Here is a 20,207-nt window from a genome sequence, read left to right on the forward strand (position 1 = left end):
CTTCACAACAGATCGTGTAAAAATGTTAGGATGTGTGAAATTTGAAGAGAGTTGGATGCTTATTTTGCTTTTTGGAGCGTTTTTTTAACCTTTAACCCTATGTGGGGGAGGTACCAGCAGGAATGGTCCGATCTCTACCAACTTTATTCCAGATAATGTGTTGAAGAAAATATCAAGTCTGAACGAAATTTAATGGTAATTTCGCGTTTTATGAAGGGAAGGTACCTGAAGGAATTGTCCGATCTCTACCATCTTTATAACAGATCTTGTGTTGATGATGAATATTGAGATGTGCCAAGTCTGAATGAAATCGAATGTAAATTTCGCGTTTTAAGTGGACATTCAAAATCTTCGTGGATATTCAAAAATGTTAACCCTTTGTGGGTGATGTACCAGAAGGGGTTCGTATATAGAAATCATCTTCACAAAAGATCTTTTGTTAGTAAAAATGTTTGTATGTGTGAAATTTGAAGAGAACCCTATGTGGGGGAGGTACCAGAAGAAATGGTATGATCTCTACCATCTTTATAACAGATCTTGTGTTGATGGAAATATTGAGATGTACCAAGTCCGGAGTGAAATCGGATGTTAATTTCGCGTTTTATGAGCTTTGTGGAAATTCAATATTTTGAAGCCTTTGTGGGGGAAGTACCAGAAGAAGTGGACCGTTATATCCCATCTTTACACCAGATCTAGTGTTATCAGAAATAATGGGATGTGTGAAACAAAGAGAACCTGATGCTTATTTCGCGTTTTATGACCTTCATGGATATTCAAAATATTGACCCTTTGTGGGGGGAGGTACCAGAAGGAATGGTTCGATCTCTACTGTTTTTAAAACAAATCTTCTGTTGATGGAAATATGGAGATGTGCCGAGTCTAAATGAAATCGAATGGAAATTTCGCGTTTTATGAAAAATGTTGACCTTTTGTGGGGGAGGTACCAGAATTAGTGGACCGATGTATCCCATCTTCACGCCAGACTTTGGATTAATAAAAATATTATAATGTGTGAAATTTTAAGACAAACGGACCCTTGTTTCACATTTTGCGAGAGTTATAATTATTCAAAATGTCGGCCCTTTGTGGGGGAGGTACTGATGGGGTGGACCACTATTATCCATTTTCAGACCTGACCGAGAACTGAGGTAAATTAGGATTTGCAATGTCTGAGCAAACTCGGATTATTGCTTCTCTTTTAGTGCAGAAAATATTTTTTTGAAAATTTCGATTTTTTGTGGGGGAGTTACCAGAAGGAGTGGACCGATATTGCCCATCTCCGAACTCGGTCTAATTTTTTTTTGATAATAATATTACGATGTGCCAAGTTTGAGCAAATCGGATACTCCCACCGAGAGTTATCGTGGCACCAGCTAGCCAGCCAGACAGACGAATGGATGGACATCGCTAGATCGACTCCAAATACCCTAAACCAAGTGGACCTGAGGTCTAAAATCGTTATTTCGATGAGGGACGTTTTTGCCCTATCAAATGATATATACCCTCTCTAGCCATATGACTGAGAGTATAAAAATAACCCAAATTATTCTTCTGTACCAAAACCTGCACCAAACAGTAACTCGTTTTGAGTGCTTAGACTTTTTCAAGTATGCGGCTTTTCAGTGTTGTGCCTCGAATGGGGAAATTTCCCTTATTTATATACGGAGCTGACACTGCTTTTATTCTCCTTAAATCCGTAACCAATTTTTGCCCACATTCTGCATCAATACCATGATTTTCAAGCGTATACACAGCCATATATCTTCAGCGGAAGGATATATCTAATTGTCTTTCAAACCAGATTGAGCTAAATGTTAGTATTCCCGAAATAAATATTAGTTGAATGAAAACGTTAAAGTACGGACCCTCTTTAACCTCTTTATTTTCCCTTCAAATCCAATTCATATCAGCATCAGAAGTTTTTGCAAATTTCCATTTCCATCCCTGACTTATTCTTCCCTCTGGTAAATATTGTCCACCCTTTTTTTTGCTCACCTCGGATGACATTCAACGGAAATTGTATTCAAAGTATATGGACCAATACTTTGTTATGCCACTCATGCCATGTGGAGTAGTAGTTCAAAACAAATATTTACCCCGCAACTTGATATTGCAATTCTAAGAAGAAAATATTTCTGATTTTGCAAAACAGAATCAGGTGTCTGACGTTTGCTTATCTTATCGCGAAATGTAAAGATTTAAACAAAGTTGCCCAGGTGAGAAAATGACATATTCGGCGAAGAAGCAGAAGAAACACATGATTCATAAACTACGTAATTAATTTCAAGTTTTTTTATTTTTATGAAATTTCCGATATTCACCTGTTGAAAGGTCATTTGGAACAGCACTGGCTAAATTTGGAAAAATTTGCGTCTAGATTTTTATGGTCGCTACCTATTTCTGTAGCATTTCCCATGCCCAGAATGAGAGAGAACTTCAGCGCCAAGGTAAAAATAGCAAAGCATGGCAAAACATAGAAGATGCGATAAAGGAACGTGAAATCGGCTCCATTGTCCGGCCATGTGAAGTGGAGAGCCAGCCAGCCAGCCAGCCAACGGAATGAAAATAAACCACAATCCCTATCAAAGTTTTGTGGCTGTGTTTTTTTCTTGTTTTTGTTGCTCCAAAGGCCATAAAGAATCTATTTTCAGTATCACACAACAACAACTAAAATGGGACTAGAATACCAAGCGACTGAAGTGCCACAGGAAAATTGTTGTGCCCCACTCTCACTTTTGTTAACCTTGACCAAGAATAATCTGATCACACACACTAACACACTCACATAATTTTATACCACAAAATGTTGTATGGAACAGCAAACATAAAGAGGGGACAGGTGGGGGGAAGGCTGCGGGTTGCACAGGTCACATCATACAACTGAAATGACTGACAACAATAACACCAGCAAAGAAGTCTGCTGCTGAATGAGTGACACACTTAGATTAGTTGGTTGGTTGGTTGGTTGGTTGGTTGGTCGTTCGTTCGTTCGCTCGCTCGCTCGCTCGGTCGTTCATCGTTCGTATGGTTGGCTGTTTGTTTGCTCAGTTATTTACTTTTTATGGTTACAACAACAGCAGCAGCAAGAACAACATGAGGAGGAACCTCATCAACAATTTGTTTTAGATATCAAATTTGATAGCAACAACTACAATAGAATAGGCCAAGTTTATAGCCGAAAAAGTGTTCCCCTCAATGGAAGCGGAGAAAATAATTTCTATTTTTTTTTTTTTTGGCTGCCGTTGTTGTTGCCCTTTCTCCAACCAACCGTCAAAACGTCTGTCATTTTATCACTTCTGCACGGCCTCAGATAGAATTGTTTTTTTTTTTTTTTTTTTTTTTTGGTGCCGCTGAAATGATTTCATTAACAAACAATTTGAACCAATTTCAGAGTAGGCCTAATGGCCATTGTCAACATAAAATAGATTTTATGGTAGCAAAACAAAAACTGGACGTGATAGCTACTTTCTTAAAGTGTAAGGAAAAGAGAAAAAAAAAATGACAAAACAAAATGGAATCAAGAAGCAAGAAGCTCATAAAAATATGGAATTAATTTAATTTCGGGTCAAAATTGAAATACTCTCTACTGAGGCACAAGTTAAATTGGTGGTAGGTCAGTCTGGAAAGTTTGTATAAAATTATTATTGAGACAGATCAAGCCACAATCTCCAGGTATTTTACGGGGCTTTTTGGAAATGCATACTCGAATTCGAGTGAAAAGTGAAACTCGCTCGAATTGGAGTCGGAGTACTCTTGCGAGTAGAATCAAGAAACCGTGTATACTATATTTTTCTATACTTAAGAGCGAGTGGGCTTTGCTTGTCTATGTGTAATCTTCACAAAATCGAGCAGATTCTACCCTAGCTGAGTACTCGTTTAAGAGCGATATACATATATAACAAGTAAAAAAGCGGTAAGTTCGGCCGGGCAGAACTTTGAATACCCTCCACCATTTGGTACAAATTTAACAATTTTCAAAAAAATATAATCCGTTAAAAATTCTGTTAATATCTTGAAAATACCTACTGTAGCCGTATATTAGAGTCTATACGATGACGTGGACCTACATAGGCAACTTTTATCACAAGCTATTACAATATTCAAATGCGAAACTTGAAAGAAAAAAATCTGTTTAAAATGTAGCTAAAATCATCAAAATACCGAATGTATGGAGGTACCGTAGTATTCATTTTGAACTTCAAATGCGAAATTTGCAACAATTCCGGTAAAAAATGTCGCTAGAATCATCAAAATACCGCATACGAAGGCGTGGACCTGCACAGACAATTTTCTGTCATAGGCTGTAGCATCCATTACGAACTTCAAATACAAAATTTGAAACACTTCCGGTAAATAATGTCGCTAAAATCATCAAAATACCGAATATCGGGAGGTACCGTTATATTGGGTCTATACGAAGACGTGGACCTACATGGTCCATTTTCAATACCAAAAGTCCTGCAGATATGGTACACATATGAGTAAAATTTTATCAACATACTTCAACCTACAGACGTACAGGCGGACAGACGAATAGACGGACGGACATTGATAAATCGACATAGAATTTGATACTGATCAAGAATATATATATATACTTTGTGGGGTCTAAAATGTATATTTCGGGGTGTTACAATAGGGAAGGACAACCTTAATATACCTTAATGTAATGAAAAAACTGACTGATCTAGAATCAATGCCCGAAACGGCCGAAGCTAAAATCTTAAAATTTTGCACGAGGGCCAGTATTGGTGCGTTAGCGTGTAATAAGGCTGGCTTTTTGGAATTTTCAAATGAAAGTCAATGATGGAATGCAGGATGTAGATGTACGAAAGGGTTTTTGGAAATTCGAACTTTAAGGTTACGAACAGCACCAAACTTTTAAAATTATACCACTGGATATCATGTAAAAACTAGACATTTGGTCTGAGAATCAAGGTCACTGCTGGAATCTCGGATTGAGATGTGTATGAAATGTGTACTAAAATTGTTCAAAAAGTGCTAAGTAGTGCTAACTTGGGTATTGGGTATCGAGGGATAGAGCTGAAATCCCGAAATTTAATATTTAGGTCTTTGTTGGTATCCGGTGTTGAGATGAGGTAGTGGTCTTGCACATGCGTACTATAATTGTTCGAAAAGTACTAAATAGTACTATATTTGGTACAATTTGGCATTGGGTGACCAGATAGTGCGTGATAGTGGTGGTTTCGGAAATGTGTACTATAATTATACGAAAAGTACTCAATGGTACTATATTTGGTATTGAGAGAAGGGATAGGGCTGGAATTATCAAATTTAATATTGAACTCTCTGTTGGCATCTTGAATTGAGATATGAAGGCGGTTTGGAAATGTTATTATATTATATTGGATGAAGGACTACAGCTGAAATCATGAAATTTGACATAGAGGTCTATGTTGGTATCTGGTGGTGGTTTGGGAAATGTCTACTGTAACTGTTCGAAATGTACTAAATAGTCCTAATTTTAGATCACTGTTAGTGTCTAAAATGGAGAGATGTAGATTGTTTTGGATATGCGTACCAAATGTTACTAAATTTGGGTATTGAGTGAAGGAATAGATCTGAAATCCCAAAATTTGGTAATGATGTCACTGTCGGTGTCTGTGGTTGAGAGAATTAGTTTGTTTTGGATGCTATAATGGTTATAAATTATGAAGGAGATTAACAAACTGAAATCCTGAAATTTGATATTGCGGTCACTGTTGGATTCTAGGGTTTACACATGGAGATATTGAAATAGTTTTGGACAGAAAAACTGGATGTGGGTCCATTTTGAAATGGATTTACTAATATCCTCCTCGGTAACTTGAAACTGAAAGACTTTGAAGATTTCTTGCTGTAAAAGGTAAACATTTTCCTATTATTATTTCTGAAAAAGGAAAGAATATGAATAATATATCAAACTTCGAAAGTCTGAATATTTAGTACGTCGTATGAAGCCTCAATGGATACGTAAAAAATCAGAATCATTGATTTTGGATTGAAGATTAGCCGAAAGCATTACCGACATATTCGCTCGAAACTGAGTAAAGAGTGAAACTCGTTCGAAGTTAAGTGAAGAAAACACAAAACGAGGACGAATAAAGGTTAGCATATTTTTTTCATCCCAAAGGAGGAGGAGTGAGTCGGGAGCGCTGCCTCACAAAACAAATGAGTAGACTCCCTAAAAAAACTACCACTCTTCGAGCAATCCCGAGTAAAAATGAGCAAATCTGTGCTATGGAGATAATATCCCACTTTTTTGACCAAAATGCAATACCTGGACTTGCATGACAAGTGCTACAAGACTGTGCCTGGACTTATTGAAATACTAGTGCGTGAATATTTAATTTCACATTCGGGACCTGGTCAATTGGCCGCCTAGATCGTGCGATTTAGCGCCTTTAGACAATTTTGTTGTGGTGCTATGTCAAAGTTCATGTCTATACAGACGAACATGCTTCAATTGACGTACTGGAAGAAAACAATGAATCTGTTCTTCGTGAGATAAGTTCCGAAATGTTGGAAAAAGTATGCCAAAATTGAACTAAGCAGGTCAAGTTCGAAGATATCTCCGCCTCCATATAACGCTACCCCTGATATTCGGTATTTTGTAGCTTTGTAGCTAAATTTTTCCATGGAATTCTCTGAAAATCCTCACAAGGAGTTCCTTCTAAGCACTTTACCCCCTGGACAATAATTGGTGTACGATATTCTATAGACCCCATACAACGGTACCTACCACCCCCAACTCCTTTATTCGGTATTTGTTTTTAGGAACATTATTCGCCGAAATTTGGTATTTGAAACTCGTAATGGATACTACAGCCTAGGATAGAAAATTGTATGTGCAGGTCCGCGTCTTCGTATAGCCCCCATATACCGGTACCTTCCTATTTTCGGTATTTGGATGATTTTAGCGAATTGTTTCAAATTTGGTATTTGAAGTTCGTAATGGACACTATAGCGCGTGACAGAAAATTGTCTGTGCAGGTCCACGTCTTCGTATAGCCCCCATATACCGGTTGCTCCCTATTTTCGGTATTGTGATGATTTTAACGACATTATTCCCCGAAATTGTTTCAAAATACGTATTTAGAGTTCGTAATGGGAACTACAGTCTGTGACAGCAAATTGTCTATGCAGATCACGGTCTTCGTATAGGCCCCATATATCGGTATATCCGGTATTCAGGTACAATATTCACCGAAAATGTTAAAAATTTCGTGTTTAGAATTTCTAATAGGTTTCTGTGACATAACATTGTCGATGTAGGAACCGGCCTTCGTATAGCCCCCATATGTCGGTACCTTCCCATATTCCGTATTTTGATGATTTTAGCAACGTTATTCACAGGAATTTTTCAAGTTTCGTTTTTGAATATTGTAAAGGCCTTTGACAAAAGTTGCCTATGCAGATCTACGTCTTCATATGGACCCCAATATAACGGGGTCGTTATTTTTAAGATTTTAATATTTTTATTTTTTTATTTTGTTTATTGAAAATTTCTAAATTCGTTTCAAATGGTGGAGGGTATTCAAACTGCGGTCTGGCTAAACTTACTGCTTTTTTCCTGTTTCTTTTATTAGAAACTTGCCTATAGCTCCTAAAAAATCATCCTTCAGAATTTTTTACATTTTTAGTTTTAATCTGTGTGTGATTATCGGTATTTTACCAATAATTTTTTTCAAAATTATTCAACCACACAAAATTTGTTCCAAATTTTCTGTCATTGTCAACGACACAATACCGAAACTGGTTTATGATTCCACATAATTAAACAAGTCATAAAAAATTTGCCGCCAAATATTTTCGAACGTATTTTTTTTTTTTTTTTTTAATAAATATGTTTGTGCAAACTTTTAAGCAAATAAATGCATTTTTATTTCTTTTCGCGACAGATTTAAATATTTACGTATCTTGCAATCTGCAAAAAAATTTAAAAAAAAAATAATTCTATGGCAAAGTCAAAATTTGCGTGCATGCCATGCCGCCTGCTTATCGTTGCGTATTTACGACCAGCAACTGTGAACTCATTTTAAATTTAGAAATTCTCTCATTTTTTTCGTGCAGGCTTTAAGCTGCTCGGTTTTTTTGTTGTAGTTGCCACCGCTGCATTTTGAAATTTAGCAAATGTCTTTCATTCAAAAAAAAAAAAAAGAAACCAAAGGCAAAAAATGAGTTTTGTTGTTGAAATTGAAAAAAAACAGAGGAAAGAAACCATCTCGCCGCCCAACAAAGCTAACTGAAATTTTCGTTTCCATTTCATTTAGTTTTTTGCTTTTCCTTTTTGTCTGAAAAACAAATGAAGAATAAGCTAAGAAGCTAAATGAAAAAATCCACACACATACACTCAATTTAAATGGAAAGCAAGGCAGCAGCAGAAGCAGAAAAAAAACTGAAGATAAAAAATGTAAAGGAACCGCAAAATGCATGCCAAGGATACTGGCTCAACACGAAAGCAACAACAACAACGAAAGCACAGAACTACCTTAGATATGAAATTCCAACAAACAACAAACATTGTTGTGTGTCCATGTGTTTCATTGCTGACCAAGTTTATAAGCCCGACTGCCAGCCAGGGCAACCAAGCATCTATGGACAGCCAGCCAGGCAGCCAGAGTCCCTCAAACATTTCACAGAAAATGCTGCGAATGCAAAATGAAATCATAAACAACAACAAAAAAAGGCATTGATAGCCGGTAGTTTTAAGGCCGAATTTAGGTAGAGCCTTGCTTTATTACCAAAACTTTTATGATTGAAGATTAGCGATATTCTCGACCATAAAACGCAAAAATTCCATTATTCCCTTGTGGTACCTCTGGCAGTGTTGGGCAATAAATTATATTTTTGGAATATTTAATTTTTTCGCAAATTATTTTTATTTTATTTTGGGGAATAAAAATTCTCTATTCTGAGAAAAATTTAATTGACTTTTAATTTTTTGAGGTTTGAAAACTATTGTGTCATTTGGAGGAAAAATTTGTTTCTACAGTGAAACCAATGTAACCCAGCAAACATATTCACAACAAATTGGATTGCCAACCCAATATTTTAACAGGGGCATGCTGCATTAATATGTATTTATTTTCTGGCCACTAATAGTCTATAGTTTATTTAAAGATTTATAAATACATCAGGACTTTTAGTAGCCAATCTCTATAGAAAGGTACTCATTTAATCATGAGACATAATTATACCCTACACCACAAGGTGGTCAGGGTATTATGTCTTTGTGCATTTGTTTGTACAGGCAAAAGGAAGCGAGGTAGACCCATAGTTACTTTTGAGGATCTCTTTAGAATCACTTTCTGAGTTGATTTATGCATGTCAGTCCGTCTGTCCATGTATTCTTGTGAACAAAATGCAGGTCGCATTTATTATCCGATTAGGATGAAATTTTGCACAAATCATTTTGAAATTGGAGATAATCGGTAAAAATTTAGATATAGCTCCCATATATATCTTCGTCCGATTTACCTTTTATTGTGCACCAAATATTTGCCCAAATAGGATGGAATTTGGCACATACGACCGAATTGAGTCTAGAAGCTAGTATGCCAAAGCTATAGCTCCCATATATATTGTTCATCGGCCCGCCCAACTTTAGGACTTTCTTTACTGGTTTTCTTTAGATATTGGTATGATATCCAGATTTGAATAATGAATATTTTTGCTGAGTATGTTTCAGAACCTGCAGGAATGGGAAAATTGCCAATAATGACAACCCCATATTGTCTGGATTATCAGTATCCCAAAAATAATGAGTACCACATACCTTCTGCATTACCAATGAGCTGAAAAGTAATGAGTTATTCCTATAAAATTTATAAGGCAAAAAACTTTATTTTATTACAACAGTGAGCTCGTCCGGTTACAAAATCTAAGGTCGCTTATTCGAATCTCCATTCCATTAAAGATAAAAAAGTTCAAAAGTATCAGTCGATTTTGCCGACAGATGTATACGCTCACCCAATGTTCGGTTATGTACTTTTATTTTGTCTTCTGTTATGATTATTCAAATTGTTGACCTTTTATGGGGAAGGTTCCAAAGGAATGGGCCAATATATTTTCCATTTCGTACTTGATACAAATTTAAGTTCGCGTTTTATGAGAGTTATAAATATTTAAAATCTTGGCCCGTCGTGGGGAAGATACCAGAGTCAGTAGTCCGATATTGTTCAACTTCACAACATATCTTTTGTTGGTAGAAGTATTGGAATGTGCTAAGTTTGAAAGTAATCGGATTCTCATTTCGCATTTTATGTGCTTAATGGTTAATCCAAATTTTGACCCGTTGTGGAGCAAGTACTAGAGGTAGTACTCCGTTCTTCATACCAGATCTTGTGTTAGTGAAAATATTGAAATGTGAGAAATTTTAAGATAATCGAACTCTTATTTCAAAATTTTATTAAAGATTTAATTATTCAAAAATTTGACCCTTTGTGGGGGAAGTACCAGAAGAAGTGGTCCGATATCTACCATTTTCACATCAGACCTCGTTTAAGTAGAAGTATTGGCAATTTGAGTATGTGCAATTTGAAAAGAATCCCCTTTGCCCTTTACGAGCTTCATGGCTATTAAAAATTGAAATCCCTTGTGGTGGAGATACTAAAAGGAGTATACAGATATATCCCATCTTCACACCAGATCTTTCGTTAACAAAAATATTGGGGTGTGTGAAATTTGAAGACAATCGGACTCTTAGTTTAAATTTTATAAAAGTTTTAATTATTCAAAATTCTCACCCTTTGGGGGGAGGTACTTGATGGAGTGGGCCGATATTGCCCATTTTAGCGCCTGACCTAACACAAACATATTGGGCGAGCCTTTCATGTTTCATGCAGTAATTCATTTTCTGTGAAAATTTTGACATTATGTGGGGGTGGCACCAGAAGGATTGGACCGATATTGCCCATCTCCGAACTCGATCTAATTTTGACAATAATATTACGATGTACCATGTTTGTACCCAATCCGATACTTCCTTCAAGAGTTATCGTGTGTATCAGCCAGACAGACATCGCTAGATCGACTCCAAATGTCCTGAAACGGATTTGGTTCAAAGAGAACTAGGGTCTAAAACCGTTATTTCGATGAGACACGTTTTGACCGTATCAAATGATATATACCTTCTCCAGCCATATGGCTGAGGGTAAAAATACGAAGAATCGGTCGACAGCAATTAACGTCGTAAGAAAACAATTAATGTTCGTAATAGTGGGTGGGTGCTTGGCATGATCGCAAAAGCTCAACCTTACCACATGCCTATGCATCAAGACTGACCCAAAATTATCATCATCATCGAACTCTTATTTCATGCTTTTTGTACCCTCAGCCATATGTCAAGAGAGGGCATATATCAGTTGATACGGCCAAAACGTACCGGTTTTAGACCCTATGTCTGAACCAAATCCGTTTCAGGACATTTGGAGTCGTTCCAGCGATGTCCTTCCGCCCGTCTGACTGGTATGCAGGATAACTCTCGACGAGTGTATCCGATTTGGTCAAAACTTGGTACATCGTAACATTATAATCAAACTTAGATCGAGTTCGGAGATGGGCAATATCGGTCCATCCATGGTAACTCTCCCACAAAAAAAAATTTTTAAAAATCATATTTCACTGCACAGAAAGAGAAAGGACAATCCGATTTTACTCCAAACTTGCAAATATTTGCATCATTGGTATGTCAGGTGCGAAAATTGACAATATCGGTCCACCCTACAAATGGTCAGAATTTTGATTATTAATAACTCTCGCAAAATGTGAACCAAGGGTCCGATTGCCTTCAAATTTCACACATCATAATATTTTTATTAATCCAAGGTCTGGTGTGAAGATGGGATGTAGCGGTCCACTCCTTCTGGTACCTCCCCCACAACGGGTCAAAATCTTGAATATCCGTGAAGCTCATAAAACGTGAAAAATCTGATTCCATTCAGAATTGGTACATCTGAATATTTCTATCAACACGAGATCTGTTATAAATATGGTAGAGATCAGACCATTCCTTCCGGTACATCCCCCACAAAGGGTCAACATTTTGAATAACAAAAACGATTATAAAAACCGAAATAGGCATCCGGTTCTCTTCATATTTCACACATCCCATTATTTCTACTAACACAAAATCTGCTGTGAAGATGGGATATATCGGTCCACTCCTTGTGGTACCTCCCCCACAAAGGTTCAACATTTTGAGAATCTATGAAGCTCATAAGACGCGAAATTAACATCCGATTCCATTCGGACTTGGCAAATCTCAATATTTTTATCAACACAAGATCTGTTATAATGATGTTAGCGATCGGACCATTTCTTCTGCTAGCTCCCCCACATAGGGTTCAAGATATTGAAAAACAAAACACTCAAAAAAGCAAAATAAGCATTCAACTCCCTTCAAATTTCACACAGACAAACATTTTTGCTAACACAAAATCTATTGCGAAGATTATATATGCGAACCTCTTCTGGTATCTCAGCCCCAGAAAGGGTTACAATCTTCAATAATTTTCTCTGTCATAACTTGCAAAACAAGTCAGCCATTCTTCACAAATTACGATTTCTAAATATTTCTCTCAACCAGAATCTTGAGTTGAATATGGAATATATGATTCCGGATAAAATTATATATAAATGTTAAATGTTCTTGTAATTTTGCCCATACCAATATTTTTTATCTGTATTAGATGAAACATAAAAATGGAATACTTCGGTCGACTATATCTGGTACCTCAAGCACATTTCAACATTCTCTAAAATTTATCATATATTTCATATAATGTGAAGGAAGTAGCCATTATAGTCCAAACCAGGTACGTCGCAATATTTATATCATATTTATTTAGGTCCGATACGAAATGGACAATATTGGCCCATTCCTTCGGAACCTAATCCAAAGAGCGTCGACAATTTGAATAATCATAACAGAAGTCAAAATATATCTAAATAATCGAACTTTGGCTGAGGGTCGGGAAAACCGACTGATACTTTTTAATTTTTTTAAATTATTTTTAAATGTGTTATTCGGCATTCAACAGCATTTTTGAATCTACAAGGTGGCGCCAAAGTAAACTTCCGATGTTTTTTGGTTGTAATTTAGATATTTCGTAAAATTTATAGCATTTTTTTATAGGAGCAGTTCTTTTGCCCCACCTTGTAGATTCCAAAACACAGTTGAATGTTGCTGGAGATTTTGGAATTGTCTCCATGCAACGTAAGTACTCCAATTATGGGTGTTTAGATCAAGTTTTTCAGCTGAAGGTTAAAATTTTACAGATTTTTAGTCGACAAATAATTTAACAATATTTTATGTTTTCACATGGCGAAGGTTGCAAACATTTCAGCCCAGCAGAATTTAATTTAAACAATCAAAGTTTCTCTATACATTTTCTGGATTTATGCAATTTCAACGAAATATTCAAATACGATTATAATTAAATATTGACGAAAACCAAATGCCATCCAATTCCACACAAAATGGCACTGCCTACCAAAAAAACAACTTGGAAGCTATTTCCCATATCAAAGAAAATGTATTCACTTTAATGCGCCGATGGCTTGAATTTGAAATTATTTCTATCAGCTTCTGTCGCTGAATATTTCAGCTGCAGTTAGCTGCCCCTTTTTTCATTTTTTTAATAGAAATAAAAACCAATAAATCTACATGTACGGAGAATTTTGTTAGTTTGGTGTTAAAATATTCGTGAAAATGCAAATTCCACAAAAAACGAGGGGAGATACAAAAGTGTGAAATGTCAGAAAAAAAGAAAAAAAAAAAAAAAAAAAGAAAAACATTCTAAATGACAAAATTTAGCATTTGTGTGGTATAAATTCAAAATGATGATGAATTAAGAATTAAAGACTTATTCAATCTACTTTTGGTTGATACTTTTACACACAAAAGTAGCAAAAGGATATTAAAAAGGATTAGACAATTTTCAACATAGCTCTGAACAAACTTTTGCTCACATCTCAGTTACATTTGATAAATTTTAACACTTGCCCCCAAGAAGACAAACACAAATGAGACACTTCCCTTTTGCCATGGAAACCGCCGAAAATTTAATTCCCTGCTCTATGCCGGTGTTGGGGAATGAAAGATAAACACAAATCGTCCTGCCACAATAATCTCTTGACAGGCATTTCTATCATTCTGCCCTCCCTCCCTTCCCATTGCAGCTGTTCAACGTTGATTAAGTGACAACTATAAAAATGTATTAATTTAAATGACTCCTGAATGAGTGATTTAAAGGTGGAGGCGGGGGTTATACTCTTCATTTGCAAAGCATTTTTTGGCAAAAAATTTAATTTTATTTTGGATGTAAATTTTAGCAGCATCATCCATTTTAAAATAATCGGGGTGATAACATTTGGCGTTTTTTTCGACCGTTTTAATGTTTTCAAGCAAGTCGCAAATTAATGACGATAGCTCTCACACAAGAGGACATAAACTAAGAAAATTAATTAAAATCTGTCCTTAAGATGGTAAAATGTAAAAGAAGAAATAAAACAGAAGAAACAGATTTGAAAAATGGCTGCTTATGGCTGGAGAGTATAAAACTGCGAATGCATATAACGGAGGCCAATGTAATCTATGAACTATGGATAGTTTTTCCAAAACGGTCAAAAATATTTTAATCAGGGGATTTTACCCTCATTCCTTTTCTCTTGATATGAGATATGTAATAATTTTAGAACATTTTAAAATACTTTATCTAATACAGATAAAAATATTGGTATGGGGGAGTTACCAGATGGGATGGTACGATCTCTATCTTATTTATAACAGATCTTATGTTGATTGAAATATTGAGATGTGCCACGTCCGAATAAAATCGGATTTTAATTTCGCGTTTTATGAGCTTCATGGATATTCAAAATTTTGATCCTTTGTAGGGAAGGTACCAGAAGGAGTTGACCGATATATTCCATCTTCACAGCAGATCTTATGTCAGTAGAAATAATGCGATGTGTGCAATATGAAGATATCTGGATGCTTATTTCGGATTTTTTAGTCGTTTTTGTTATTCGAAATTTTTACACTTTGTGGGGGAGGTACCAAACGGAATGGTCCGATTTTATTATCTTTATGACTGATCATGTGCTGATAGAAATATTGAGATGTGCCAAGTCTGCATGGAATTGGATGTTAATTTTAAGTTGAATGAGTCAGTGTGAGGCAGCTATTAGAAAAAATTGGACCGATCTATCCCATCTTCACAACAGATCTTGTGTTAGTAGAAATAATGGGATGTGTGAAATATCAAGAGAACCGGATGCTTATTTCGGATTTAAAAATCGTTTTGGTTATTCAAAACTTTGACCCTTTGTGGGGGAGGAACCAGAAGGAATGGTCCGATCTCTACCATCATTATAACAGCCCTCGTATTGATAGAAAGATTGAGATGTGGCAAGTCTGAATGGAATCGGATGTTAATTTCGTGTTTTATGAGCTTCGTGAATATTTAAAAAATTTTACCCTTTGTGGGGGAGGTACCAGAAGGGCTGGAGCGATATATTCCATCTTACCACCAGATCTTGGGTTAATAAAAATATTGGGATGTATGAAATTTGAAGACAATCACATTTTATAAGAGTTATAATTATTCAAAATTTTGAAAGTTTAGGGGGGAGGTACTTGATGGAGTGGACCGATATTGTCCATTTTCCCACCTGATGCAAACATTAGGATTGACAAAGTTGACACAAAATCGGATTATCGTTTCTCTTTCTTTGCAGCAAATTATTTTCTTTCAAAATGTTGACATTACGAGGTACCAGAAGGAGTGGATCGATATTGCCCATCTCCGAACTCGATCTAAGCTTGACGATAATAATACGATGAACAGACGGACGGGACGGATTCCCCTAGATCGAACCCAAATGTCCGCAAACGTTAATTTCGAAGTGGCACCTTTTTTTCGGTATGATGTGGCATATCTACCCTCTTTAGCCATATGACTGCGGGTATAAAAAATAAAAGGCTTCAGTCTGTCCTCTAAAGATTTGTGCAGCCACAACTTGTCCGCTTGTTCATGTTAATCCTTTTTGGGAGACGTACCAGTAGATTGGACCTATATATCCCAATTTTACACCAGTTCTACTTTTAGTACGAATATTGCAATTCGGACCGATCAGAATCTATACGAGTTATTGGTAGTTTAGATTTTAGCCTTTTAGTGGGAAGGTACGAGAAATATTGGTCTAATATCTTCCATAATAATCCCTGACCTAAGTCTGATAAAATATTATCACTGGTCGTGATTGGACTACTAATATTTCATCAGACTTAGGTCAGGGGCTAGTATGGAAGATATCGGACCAGTACTTCTCATACCTTCCCAATAAAAGACTAAAATCTAAACTACCAATAATTCGTATAGATTCTGATCGGTCCGAATTGCAATATTCGTACTAAAAGTAGATAGTTTTTTACACATTTTTGGATTCTTGGAGCAGTGGTGTTTTGGAAAAAGTGATCGGCCCACTTTCCATTTTTATATATTTTCTAATATGGACAATATATAGGGAAATACTAAGTTTGAAGAAAAATCAAACACCGATTTCACATTTTACTAGAGTTAATATTATCCATAATATTGACCTTTTGTGTGTGAGGGAGGACAAATATTGCCTATTTTCGATCATTAGTTATGACTTATCGAAATATACAGTTTGAACTACCTCAAAAGCGAAACTTGAAAAACAAGTAAAACACATTAAGTTCGGCCGGGCTGAACTTTTAACACCCTCCACCTTAGGGTAAAGGAAACATTAGAACCCATTGTGACCTACAAATACCAATTTTTAGACATATTCGTGGGAAAATGTCGCAAAAATCATCAAAATATCGAATATCGGGAGGTACCGCTATATGGGGCTATACAAAAACGTGAACCTTTACATACAATGTTTCGGCAACGGAGCTGGAACCCACTAGGACACACAAATACCAATTTTTAGACAAATCTGCGAAGAAATGTGGCAAAAATCATCAAAATACCGAATACCCGGAGGTACCGTTATATGGTAGCTATATTAAAACGTGGACCCATACATACAATGTTTTGGCAACGGAGCTAGAACCCATTAAGACACACGAATACCAATTTTTAGACAAATCCGTGAAAAAATGTGACAAAAACGGTCAAAATACCGAATATCAGGAGGTGCCGTAATATGGGGACTATATGGGAAGGCGTGGACTTGCACGGACAATTTTCTGTCATAGGCTGTAGTATCCATTACGAACTTCAAATACCAATGGTGAAACATTTTCGGTGAATAATGTCACTTAAATCATCAAAATATCGAAAATAAGGAGCTACCATTATATGGGGACTTTACCTAAACGTGGACCTACATGGTCTATTTTCAATACCAAAAGTCTTGCAGACATAATATACATTTGAGTAAAATTGTATCAACCTACTTCATTTTGTTCGGAAGCTAGAGAGATTTCCACAGACGGACGGACATAGCTGAATCGACATAGAATTTTATGCTAATCAAGAATATATATACTTTGTGGGGTCTAAAATGTATATTTCGAGGTGTTACAATGACGGAATGACAAATATAATATATCCTCCATACAATTGTGGAGGGTATAAAAAAGAACCAAAAATGCACCTTTTTGGCGAAGTCCCTTTGTTCCTAAAATGTACAGTTTCTTTAAACTTTGAGCATTTCAAAATTTTTAGCCCTTTTAGATAAAATGTGAAAGAAAGATATATCGGCCAACTTCTTCCGGCAACTCACCGACACATATCTCATATAAAATAATCAGTCCAAATCTGACACGTCGTGCTATGTATATCAGTCTTAGGTCAGATGCGAAAGCGGACAATACTGGGCTTCTCTTTTGATGGCTCCCCCATAAAGGGTCAACACTTTGCATAAACATAACGATTCTCGGGATATTTTTTAATTAAAAGGATATTGGCTGTAGGTCAGATGCACTCTAGTTTATTTTTGGGGTAAGTGTTTTCTCTTTAGTAAGGTACATTTTTTCAATTTTAATTTTTCTTAGGAAAATGCCACTTACAAGACAGTGTCGATTAACCTCCGGTCCTTGAGCTGTGCTAAAAGTCTCAATTTTCAAAATCTCTGCTTAGGAGATATTGCATAGGATTCCTACTCATGAATTACTCATTATCTAGAAGCGGCTGGGATGTCCTTTTCATTTGCATATTTTATCTGGCCAGATTAAGTCAAGCATAGCTCCAACACTTCATTTCCCGCTTAGGCAATATAGCTGCCAGCAGAAGCTATTTAAATATTCCAAACATACAAGCAGTCTCAGTATCTCTTGGCATTAGCATTTTTTTTTATTTTTTGCTCGATATTCGTTTTTTTGAATATTTTGCCTTAGACCTGACCTTGAGGGGTTTTAATGTTACCGGCACATTTATTTTTGAGCGAGAACAAATATCCCAAAGAGACACAAAATAAACAGACGGCAGATGGGGAAAAATTAATTTAAATTGTTGCATATTAAAAATTCATAAAACCTAGGCACACACACACGCAGACACACTCGCACTCTCGGCGAAATGTGTGCTTTGAACCAAAAAAGGTTGGCTAATATGCATAATAAGCTGCTGCTGCTACCGCTACTGTTGCTGGCCCCCAAAAGGAAAATTATTCTAATTGGCATTTGGCACGAAATGCCAAGTACAACAAAAAAAACTCAACAAATCAGACTCACCTTTTTTGAGAATTAACACAAAACGCTTTTCCAAATGCCCAACCAGGTATTTTGGAAAGAAGAAAGTTTTTGCTGTTCTGTTGTGAATCACTCGCCACAGATATTTAGATTTTCAGCTGTGATTTATTTTTTAATTTTTCACATAACAATTGGAGCGTGAAATATTTATTATTTTTCACTATTTTTTGTATATTTATTTGAATATTTCTTTTTTTGCAAGGTATTATCACACAAACAATTTAAACACTTTTTTTGTTTGCAAAAAATAATCAAATGAAATTGAAAGTTAATTTTTTATGATTTTTGCCATTCAAAATTGTTGCTTTATTTTTGTTTGTATTTTTTATTAATTTTGTTGCTGTTCTTGGTGCAGAACCAGCAGCTCTCACTTGATTTATGGCCGGCCAACTTACCAAACTTTATTTTGGTAGGGCTAATTTTCTAATCACTTTTTTATGGCAGGACTTGACACAATTATTTTGTGTTGTTTTTTTTTTTTGTTTTTTGATAATAAAATAGATTTTTTTATTTTTTGGTTCTGGGGCCCAAACTCACACAGAGCCGGTTAGAACTGTTGTATCTTTTTTTGTATGTGTGTTTTTTTATTTGTTTTTCTCAAATACTGAGTTTGGATGGTTTGGATCACAACGAAGATATTCGCGCAAAACAACAAACACGTTTTATCAAATCGAATGTTAAATCGCAACTGATGAAATGGCTGAAATGGTCATAACGATGCCGACATTGGCTGGTGGCTGGATTTAACTAAACACTGTTACTAACAGAGTAGTTCTCTGAACTTAAACATTGCTCCGAGCAACAGCATATGTTGCCGCTAACAAAAGCTTAGATACATTGGGGGGCAACATGTTGACATGTAGATGAGGCATCATGTTGATACATAAAATGTTGATGGATACAGAATAGTTGCCATTGTGGGGATTATTGGGCACGGCAACAGAAATTGGGGGGAAGTTTGTTGACAGAATATTAGAAGAGAAGAAGCTCAGCCGAATGGCGAAACTGCTGGGATTACAAGCTGGACCGGTACATGTGGTGTCCGCTAAAATAGCAATTTTCGAATTAAGGAAAAAAGGAAAATTGTGCTAGGTTTGTGCTCAATTGTGCCGATTTTGTCCGAAATTCGAAAAAAAACATTTGAGATACTCATTTTTTTTTTTTAAAAATCTGCGAGAATTTCAATTTTTGAAAAAAGGAAGTTTGTGCTAAGTTGTACTCGGTTTGTACCGATAAATTTTTTTCTATATCTTTAGATTCTCTAAATTCGAAAAAAACGATATTTCGAAATTATGCCAACATTGCAATTTTCGATTTTCGAAAAATTAACAATTTTTGATTTTTAATTTTTGTAAAAATTCAAATATCGAGATGCGGTCAATTGTGCTGAGTTGAGCTCACTTAGCACAATTATTCGTCGATATATAATAAATTCCCAAAAGTCAAAGTTCATAGAGACGCGACCGCTTCAATT

The 20,207-nt window shown here is 35.9% G+C and overlaps 1 protein-coding gene across 3 annotated transcripts in view; it reads right to left on the minus strand.

The window, feature by feature from the left end:
• The window catches only part of LOC131801244 (trichohyalin-like), a 292,580-nt gene extending 273,138 nt beyond the window's left edge, over window positions 1-19,442 (minus strand). For all 3 annotated transcript variants that reach the window (XM_059119681.1, XM_059119679.1, XM_059119680.1), the window contains exon 1: window positions 18,716-19,442. The gene's annotated coding sequence lies outside the window, so the exon portion shown is untranslated. The remainder of the gene's footprint in view (window positions 1-18,715) is intronic.
• Between the last annotated feature and the right edge of the window lie 765 nt (window positions 19,443-20,207).

This window comes from Musca domestica, unplaced genomic scaffold (assembly GCF_030504385.1).
Source record: "Musca domestica strain aabys unplaced genomic scaffold, Musca_domestica.polishedcontigs.V.1.1 15, whole genome shotgun sequence".
Taxonomy (NCBI): domain Eukaryota; kingdom Metazoa; phylum Arthropoda; class Insecta; order Diptera; family Muscidae; genus Musca; species Musca domestica.